The sequence below is a fragment of the Callorhinus ursinus genome, unplaced genomic scaffold (genome assembly GCF_003265705.2).
Source record: "Callorhinus ursinus isolate GAN/ISIS: 27379988/994484 unplaced genomic scaffold, GSC_fseal_2.0 scaffold405, whole genome shotgun sequence".
NCBI lineage: Eukaryota > Metazoa > Chordata > Mammalia > Carnivora > Otariidae > Callorhinus > Callorhinus ursinus.
This window is the reverse complement of record NW_027397460.1, coordinates 18,412-28,805: the sequence shown is the minus strand read 5'-3', so window position 1 is coordinate 28,805 and position 10,394 is coordinate 18,412. Positions and strand designations below refer to the sequence as shown.

At 37.7% G+C, this 10,394-nt stretch overlaps 1 non-coding gene across 1 annotated transcript; it reads left to right on the top strand.

Annotated features, from left to right (window-relative positions):
* Positions 1-7,507: 7,507 nt before the first annotated feature.
* Positions 7,508-7,620, top strand: LOC112819056 (small nucleolar RNA SNORA51). Its single transcript, XR_003206758.1, has one exon. It is a non-coding gene; the product is annotated as a small nucleolar RNA SNORA51 (small nucleolar RNA).
* Positions 7,621-10,394: the final 2,774 nt, after the last annotated feature.

The window sequence follows — 10,394 nt, the reverse complement described above, 5'->3', positions numbered from 1 at the left end:
TTTGGATGCCTTTGATTTCTTTTTGTTGTCTGATTTCTGTGGCTAGGCCTTCTAATACTATGTTGAATAGCAGTGGTGATAATGGACATCCCTGCTGCGTTCCTGACCTTAGGGGGAAAGCTCTCAGCATTGAGAATGATATTTGCTGTAGGTTTTTCATAGATGGCTTTTATGATATTGAGGTATGTACCTTCTCTTCCTATACTCTGAAGAGTTTTGATCAAGAAAGGATGCTGTATTTTGTCAAATGCTTTTTCTGCATCTATTGAGATCTATTGAGAGGATCATATGATTCTTGTTGTTTCTTTTGTTAATGTATTGTATCACGTTGATTGATTTGAGGATGTTGAACCAACCTTGCAGGCCAGGGATAAATCTTACTTGGTCATGGTGAATAATCCCTTTAATGTACTGTTGGATCCTATTGGCTAGTATTTTGGTGAGAATTTTTGCATCCATGGTCATCAAGGATATTAGTGTGTAATTCTCCTTTCTGATGGGGTCTTTGTCTGGTTTTGGGATCAAGGTAATGGTGGCCTCATAAAATGAGTTTGGAAGTTTTCCTTCCATTTCTATTTTTTGGAACAGTTTCAGAAGAATAGGTATTAATTCTTCTTTAAATGTTTGATAGAATTCCCCTGGGAAGCCATCTGGCCCTGGGCTTTCGTTTTTTGGGAGATTTTTGATGAGTGCTTCAATTTCCTTAGTGGTTATAGGTCCGTTCAGGTTTTCTATTTCTTCCTGGTTCAGTTTTGGTAGTTGATACATCACTAGGGATGCATCCATTTCTTCCAGGTTATCTAATTTGCTGGCATATAGTTGCTCATAATATGTTTTCATAATTGTTTGTATATCTTTGGTGTTGGTTGTGATCTCTCTTCTTTCATTCATTATTTTGTTGATTTGGGTCATTTCTCTTTTCTTTTTGATAAGTCTGGCCAGGAGTTTATCAATCTTATTAATTCTTTCAAAGAACTAGCTCTTAGTTTCGTTGATCTGTTCTACTGTTCTTTTGCTTTCTATTTCACTGATTTCTGCTCTGATCTTTATTATTTTGCTTCTTTTGCTAGATTTAAGCTTTATTTCCTGTTTTTTCTCTAGCTCCTTTAAGTGTCGGGTTAGGTTGTATATTTGAGAACTTTGTTGTTTCTTGAGAAAGGTTTGTATTGCTATATACTTTCCTCTCAGGACTGCCTTTGCTGCATCCCAAAGATTTTGAGCAGTTGTGTTTTTATTTTCATTGCATTCCATAAATTTTTTAAATTCTTCTTCAATTTCCTGGTTGACCCATTCATTCTTTAGTAGGATGCTCTTTAGCCTCCATGTATTTGAGTTCTTTCTGACTTTCCTCTTGTGACTGAGTTCTAGTTTCAAGGCATTGTGGTCTGAAAATATGCAGGGAATAATCCCAATCTTTTGGTACCGGTTGAGACCTGATTTGTGACCTAGGATGTGATCTATTCTGGAGAATGTTCCATGGGCACTAGAGAAGAATGTGTATTCCGTTGCTTTGGGATGGAATGTTCTGAATATGTCTGTGAAGTCCATTTGGTCCAGTGTGTCATTTAAAGTCTTTATTTCCTTGTGATCTTTTGCTTAGTTGATCTGTCCATGTCAGTGAGGGGGGTGTTAATGTCCCCCACTATTATTGTATTGTTGTCAATATGTTTCTTTGCTTTTGTTATTAATTGCCTTATATAATTGGTTGCTCCCATGTTAGGGGCATAGATATTTACAATTGTTAGATTTTCTTGTTGGATAGACGCTTTAAGTAGGATATAGTGTCCTTCCTCATCTTTTATTACAGTCTTTGGTTTAAAATCTAATTTGTCTGATATAAAGATTGCCACCCCAGCTTTCTTTTGGTGTCCATTAGCATGGTAAATGGTTTTCTACCCCTTCACTTTCAATCTGGGGGTGTCTTTAGGTCTAAAATGAGTCTCTTGCAGACAGCATATCGATGGGTCTTGTTTTTTAATCCAATCTGATACCCTGTGTCTTTTGATTGGGGCATTTAGCCCATTTACATTCAGGGTAACTATCGAAAGATATGAATTTAGTGCCATTGTGTTGCCTGTAAGGTGACTGTTACTGTATATTGTCTGTGTTCCTTTCTGATCTTTGCTGCTTTTAGGCTCTCTCTTTGCTTAGAGGAGCCCTTTCAATATTTATGGTAGGGCTGGTTTTGTGGTTTGTAAATTCTGTTAGTGTTTGTCCTGGAAGCTTTTTATCTCTCCTTCTATTTTCAATGACAGCCTATCTGGATATGGTATTCCTGGCTGCATATTTTTCTCATTTAGTGCTCTGAAGTTATCATGCCAGTCCTTTCTGGCCTGCCAGGTCTCTGTGGATAGGTCTATTGCCAATCTCATGTTTCTATGATTGTAGGTTACAGATCTCTTCTGCCGAGCTGCTTTCAGTATTTTCTTTTTGTCTCTAAGACTTGTTTTACTATTAGATGTTGGGGTGTTGACCTCTTTTTACTGATTTTGAGAAGGGTTCTCTGTGCCTCTTGGATTTTGATGCCTATTTCCTTCCCCAAATTAGGGAAGATCTCTGCTATTATTTGCTCCAATATACCTTCTGCCCCCCTCTCTCTTCTTCTTCTGGGATCCCAATTATTCTAATGTTGTTTCGTCTTATCGTATCGCTTATCTCTCAAATTCTGCCCTCTTGACCCAGTAGTTGTTTATCTCTCCTTTTCTCAGCTTCTTTATTTTCCATCATTTGGTCTTCCATATCACTGATTCTCTCTTCTGCCTCATTTATCCTAGCAGTTAGCGCCCCCATTTTTCATTGCACCTCATTAATATCCTTTTGATTATGACTTGGTTAGATTTTAGTTCTTTTATTTCTCCAGAAAGGGTTTCTCTAATAAATTCCATGCTTTTTCAAGCCCAGCTGGTATCTTTAAAATCATGATTCTGAACTCTAGGTCTGACATTGTACTAATGTCCATATTGAGTAGGTCCCTGGCAGTTGGTACTACCTCTTGTTCTTTTTGTTGAGGTGATTTTTCCATTTTGTCATTTTGTCCAGAGGAGAATAGATGAATGAGAGAACAAAATGCTAACAGGGTAACAACGTCCCCAGAAAATATACTCTAAACAAATCAGAAAAGTCCTTCCAGAAAGTGGTCACTTTTCTGTTCAGAGAGTTGTTGCTTTTCTTTTCTTCAATCTCCTGTTGAGTTCGTAGGTGTTCAGAATCTGTATTTCCTATTTAAACACATCTTTTTCAGCCTAGCTTCTTGTATTCATCACTCTACTGAAGTGGTTTGTTTTGAATTCAGCAGTGACCTCTTTACTGCCAAATCTAGCAGTCTGTTCTTTCAGTTTGAATTTTCCTTACCCTAATCGCTATCTAACATAACCTACTCTCCTTGAAACTCCCTCTTCTGTGTTTTTGAGTAGGTTGCTATTTATGTTGGATGCTTCTCTGGGTATGAGCAAATCATATTTTGTCATATTTTGGCTAATGTATTTATCATCAGCTCTTTCCTTTGAAACCTGTATCAGAAATGTACAGACCTGTACCTCTGAAACAAATAATACATTATATGTAAAAAAAAAAGAAGAAGATAGTAGGAAGGGTAAAACGAAGGGGGGGGAAATCGGAGGGGGAGATGAACCATGAGACTATGGACTCTGAGAAACAAACTGAGGGTTCTGGGGGGTTGAGGTGATGGGTTAGCCTGGTGATGGGTATTAAAGAGGGTACGTATTGAATGGAGCACTGGGTGTTATGTGCAAACAATGAATCATGGAACACTACATCAAAAACTAATGATGTATTGTATGTGATTAATATACCATAATAAAATTTTAAAAAAGTAGAAGAGACTTCACAGGATATCTGTAAGGATGATATCACTTAAAAAAATTTTGCCTGCAAAAAAAGCCCCCCAAAATAGTACAATCAGTTTAGTAGTCCAGCAAAAATAAATAAAACAATAAAAAGAAAAAAAATAGAAATGTATGAGAAGAATCCAGGTGGTCTCCAAATCCTCACTGAATGAAAATGATGAATTTGGGGATACAAAACAAACTTTGATTTTGAAATCATGGATCTTGTTAGAACTCTCTCTTCTTAGCTCCTACTTTGTGCATATTTTTATTAGTGTTTACAGCGTTATATTCTAATTATGTTCACTTGTCTTTGTATCCAACTTGATTGAAATCCTTGTGGGTAGAGACTGTGTTTTATTTATTTCTGTTCCTCCAACCTGTGTCCAATTCCTGGCACATAAATGACTCAACACTCCTATACAGGACCACAATTCATTATTTTAGTAGCAAAAGAAACCATTTCCTGATATCTTGTGTTGCAAGGGAATGTCACTTACAAGGTCTCTAGCCCCAGGAATAGACTAGTCAGAATGGAGCAGGGGGCTGTGGGGATGTCCTTTCTCTTTTTCACAGGGAGACCTCATAGATCCCAGATTGAAATTACTCTTGGATTATTTGATAGTTTTTGGTAGCAAATATGGAGGTTCTGATTTTTTCACATATGAGGATAAAATGAACCTTTGCGTGGTGGACAAAGTCTTCTATTGGAAACCCCCCACCCCACCAACAAGGGTCACCCTATAATATCATTTAAAAAGCTGCTGGATCAAGGACTGTAGGGTTAAAGGTTCTGTTAAGAAATGGTTCTCAAGATGTTTGAAAGGGTTGCTTTCTGGAAGAGCTCAACTTTTCCTTCACAAGGAGCTTTGTTTTCTCATAACATCTGACTCCCTTAGCCCATTCCCAGCTCAGACTAAGAGGATGTAAACCTGGAGAAAATTAGCTTCCTCCCATTATGGTCTAGCATGATGCTCTCTTATCACTCCCCTGCTTGCTGGATCACTTTGGTTAGATTTGGTTCAGTTCATTGTCTGTTTCTGAAGCCAGTCACGTAAATCCACAATTAATGGTAATTCAGTCATGTAACAAGGCTGTTTTTTTAAAAAATCAAATTGAATATTTTTTTGAAAGAGGACAATGACATAATCATTGCCCCTGCCATAAATAATTGTACTGCTTGATTTTAGAGTCCATTATACCTATTTCTCCTTCCGTTTGTCAAATGATTTGTGTTCAATCCAAACAGCACTTTTCTTAAGCCACTAATTTATCTTCGGAGCTGTAGATGCAGAATGTTTAAAAACAACCTAGGTAGCCGCAGAGGCTAGAGAAGCAGTGTGGCGGGAACACCACTAGAGGGCACTGAGCTATTGGCGATAACTTTGGAAGGGCTGGAGAAGTCTGTTAACCAGCCTTTCAATGAGGAGGAAAAAAAAGGTACACAACATTTTTTATCTCACTAATTCTGTAGGAGAACAATGGAATTTTAAAAAAGTGAAAATGGAAAAATTCATCTTTAGGTCTGAATTCTACATAATGAATGTTTTCAATGCTGGCTGTTGATCAGTTACGAAGAGTTTATACAACCTAATGTGCACACACTCTCTTGATACACTTTTCCTGATAGATTTCAGTTTGCCTGGGGGGTGATTGTAAAGTAGTTAAATTATTCAAAGATTTGACTCTTAACTTTGTGGGAGACAGTTGGAATAAGAGAAATGCTGATTATGCAATATTTGGTTTCTAAAGAATATTGTTTTTCCCTCTGGAATTCTGATTCCCTTCCTCCATTCTTTCCTTTCTATCTTCCTTTGGAAGTTCAAGTGGGTGCTTTGTTACTATAATCTTCTTTGGGGGAACTGATTGGTAAGCTTATTATTCTTGTTCCTTCTTGTTCCTTCCTGTTCCTTCCCTTGGTGTCTTTGGATACTGAGATTGACTCTTGTCCCTTGCCCTTGCCTATCTCAGATACCTCAGTTGGAAAAATTGAGGAAGGAGTTTGGAGATGGAGGAAGCTGGGGCAGTGGAGGTTGACTGAGTTTGGAAAACATATTCCATGGCTTTCCGGTTGGTTACTTGGGTTCTCTCAACTCCTTCACTCCCCACCTGCATCCCCCTCCCCACCCCCAGGGCACCTGCTTCAGTCACGTAGCCAAATGTCTTTATTTTAGCCCTAAGAACTCTCCCCCCTTTCACTCCATACACATCTGTCCAATTCATTTTTAGGCCTCTGATATTTGTTGTCTCCTAAAATTGTTTCAGATTTCTCTCTTCAGATAATGCATCATGGTTACAGCTCACTGGGTAAGTAGGCGATTTTCACTGCTAAAGGTTTAAAGCATCTAATAAAAACAACTTAAAATATTATATATTATATATTATATAATCAAAGAAAAACAATAACTTGTAATTATCTCAGGACTTTCAAATTTGTTATAGCAATATAAAAGTGCTCTTAAGTAGGGAATGTCTTCCCTTTGAATTCATCTGTAGTTTGCTTTTAGTTAAACCAATTTCACCTGTTCTGAAACAGTTAAAAATTTATAAAGCCTCACTCATGTAACTTCAGCGGATTCTTGGACTCAAGTTCTTTAGGGATAATTTATTTTGAATAATTTACTTTGAAAAGAGTCATAAGACTTAAGACAGGATGGTTGTAAGGTAATTTATTCATGTAAAATTAATGGCAGATATGTTGGTTAGGTCAAGTCAGCTGAAGCAGAGATTGAGAATAACCATAAGGGAAAAGGTTAAGAAAAGAAAAATTTGACCCCCAGAGTAAGCAGCAGGAAGAAGGATGGAGAACAGGGAAAAGCAAATAAGAGATATATAGTAAGATTTGTTTTTGAGAATTTATCTTAAGAGTTTACCTGTGAAATAAGTATAAGAGAGATAATTTATGGAACATGTAAATAAATATAAAAAGTCAAGGACAGATGAACTATTCCCTTCTTGTGAGACAGTAAGAAATGGGAAAAGGGAATAAAGTAATGTTAAACTTAGGACTTTCTGTAAATTTCCTCCATTCCTCAAGCATATCTATGCTTTGCTTTGAAAACCTAACGTATTTTGACTCTCTAGCTATAAATGCCTTAATACGGGTTTTATAATGAATTTCCAAAGATATCCTTTACTATACTTCAGAGTTCTGTATTCTATAGACAATCAAATCATTATTGGTCAGATTGATATACAAAGGGGACCTCTTCTTTGGATTACATATGATTGAGACTTGGTGTAAGCTCTTTAAATCTGAATTCTTCTCCTCAATAGAATTCCATTTTGGATGCATCTTTTTACTAATAATCACTGGATAAGAATTGTGTCAGACTTTTGTGCTCAGTCTGGGCCTATGTAGAAGGGCAGCCATAAAAAGCCTGTTGTGACTTGAGTCTTTGGCTGTGGAACAGGGGAGTTTAATCTTTCCCCTGCTTCATTTATTCGCAGGGCCTGTAAACCTGTTTCAGGCATGGTTGTCGCAGATATTAGTATCTTATAGATGCTCTGGGAGGGGTGTTGCCCTGCACGCAGTAGGTCTACCACAAGACCCGTGTCCTAAGATGTACATGGTTCAGTGATAAGCAGGGTAACACAGTGTTGGAGCCACTTAGCAAGGTTTCAATTTTAGAGATCTAGGAGGAGAGTTGCCCAAAACCTGAGGGTTCTTACCACAGGCTGTTCTTACACTGACTGTACAGAAAAAAGGAGGCAGAGTAAATCCACCCATATATAGCCCAGGCCCTTTGCCTGTATTGTGAATAGGGGGACATGAATTGAGGAAAAAAATAATTTAAAAAAGAAAGAAGAAAAAAAGAAAAATGCTGAGGCTTTCAGCTCAGTGGCCTCAGGTAATCTGCGTATTGTCTTTGGGAGGCTGGGACATCGAGTGGAGTGGTTGTAGGAGAGAGGTAGAGGGAAGCTGATTGTAGGAACCAGAGAGGTTTCCCTCTTGGTGGAAGCTTGGAAGATTTGGGGGATATGACAGATGCTTTGGTTTTGGAAGTAAGACCTACAGTAGATAGAATTGACTACAGCCCTTCAGCTAAGAAAGTTGAATGCTGGGGAGGTGGGGGGGGGGATTGGAGTCATTGATCGGCATTTTTGTAGGAATATATACGGTGTAGGCAGTAACACTAATAACTTCATTCTTTGGCCCCTTCCTTCTCCTGAAGGCTTGGGAGGGCTGTCTTGAAAATGCAATAAGAAATGAGTAGAGCCAAGAGTTCTACCTTTAGGTAGGAAAGAAGACTTTTGTGAAATTGTCACCATTTCCAAGGAAGTCATGAGTGGCAGAACAATAAAGAAATATGCAAGACTGGTAGTGTGAGAAGATAAAGCAGAAGAGAAAGCAGAATGTCTTTGGGGGGGTGGTTCTGGTGCCTATAGCTCCTCCTCCTCCTGCCCTTGGCAGAGTGTGTCTGACTTTGGCTGCTTGCAGCTGTGGGTAGTTGGCAGTAAAGAAGCAATAGAAGACCACTGGGCTGCTACAGCAGCAACAAGCAACCTCTACTTTTTGTACCCGAGACCTTGACCTTCAATTACTTGTGGGTTCTTATCTTCAACCCAGATGGCTGAAGCTACTTTACATATGACCTTTGCATAAACGTGATACTATTGTGCATATTTTAAGAATTTTTATAGGATTTGAAATACATACATCTATTCCTATCTGCTAGATACTCAAACTTATTACTTTGGTATATGGGATGAAAGCTAAAAGTTGACACAATCAAAAGAAATGCATATCTGATTTCAGATTAATTGAATGGAAGGTAGAAAAATGAAAATGCATTAACTCTAACAGTAGCTTTAAACAGAATAAACTATGGACTTTTCAAAGGATTATGATTACCCTTAAGCATGCCAAAATGAAGTAATATAGATGTATTATTAATACCCGCTGAAACCCAGGTTTTGCTTATATAAGAAAACAGACTTTTGGCAGATGGTGAACTTAAAAGTTCAAGTAAAGCTGAGTTTTTAAATACGGAAGATGTAGGGAGCATTTCTGCTTGATGAACCCAGATTTTTTTCTCCACAGGGAATACATTGAAACTGGAATTATCTCAGTGATCTCCAAGTGTGATTCTGTTCTTTAGAAAGTAACTGTGCCTTTATTTTTCTGAATCCTCAAGTTTATAATTTTTCCAATGCATTGGGTTTGTCAGTTTTTTTGGAGTCTTTTTTTTTTTTTGACATATGCAGACTTCCATTAGTTTTTCTTTTCCTTTCTTAAGCTTTTTTTTTTTTATTTTTAGAGATTTATTTATTTATTTTAGAGGGGAGGGACAAATGGAGAGGGAGAGAGGATCCCAAGCTGACTTACTGCTGAGCATGGAGCCTGATATGGGGCTCGATTTCATGATCCTGAGATCATGACCTGAGGTGAAATCAAGAGTCGCACACTTAACTGACTGAGCCACCCAGGTGCCACTCCCCTTTAGTAACCTTTCTTGATTCTCCTTCTACAGGAAGTCCCTGGATTGCAGTGGTGCAAATGGGCACCATGGTGAATGGGAGATTCTCTCTTGCTATAGCAGTGTGATCCCCAGATGAATCTAGGGCATGGAAGCAGGACAAATGAATGGACTGAAGTTGGTGGACGTTAACAGAGTGGTTTCTTATAGTTCAACAAGGGCAAGAAAGAATCTTTGATTTGTTTGGTCGAACTGCAGACCAAGGGTAAGGATGTCAGCACTATTGTCTCACCTTTTGGCTTCAGTATTATAGAGCAGGGTGTCTGCCCTGCTTTTTTCCCATTCCTGCTAATAAGAGGAGCAGCATTTTGACTCTTTAGGAAGTGGAACGGGTGAAGAGACCAGAGCCCTGCCTTGGGAAATCACATTTTTCATCAATTAGGCCATTGTATTTTATGAGAGACTATGATTTGAATTTCATGTGAGTATAAAACAAACTAGTGGAAGAGTTTGGTTGCAAATATCCAGTGTAACTTTTTGGAGTAAGGGAATGAAATAGAAAATGACAGCAAGATTGAGAGAAGGAGAGAAATAGACAAAAAGATGATAGGGATCAGAATATTACCTGAAAATAACACACATGTGCATACTAACCACCTGTAAATTCATGAGGTCTTTCTAATAGCTTCACAACTGGATGCTATCTTTAGGAAAATGTAAGTGGAGATCACTGATTGAGGATGAAGGGAATTCCCTAAAGTGAGTACACACATTTTATTTTAGAACACTTTATTAGTTAAAATGAATCATTATCAAGGAGAAAGAAGACATAGTTTCTTCTTTTAAGAAGTTTATCCTGTCAAAGGAGAAAAAAAGGACAAATACAAAAAGACAGAAAAGATCTAACATTCATTAAACACTTTCTGGGAACTAGACTAAATATACCATTTTGACACTAGGTTTGCTTATACAATATACCATATTTTTTGCATATACCATATTTGTTACAACACTATGAACTAGGTATTATTATCATATATTTTATTGATAAAAACTGAGAGTTAAGCAGTTAAATAGCTTGCCCAAAGTCCACATCAATTAAAAGACAGACTTCAGATCCTGAACTCTT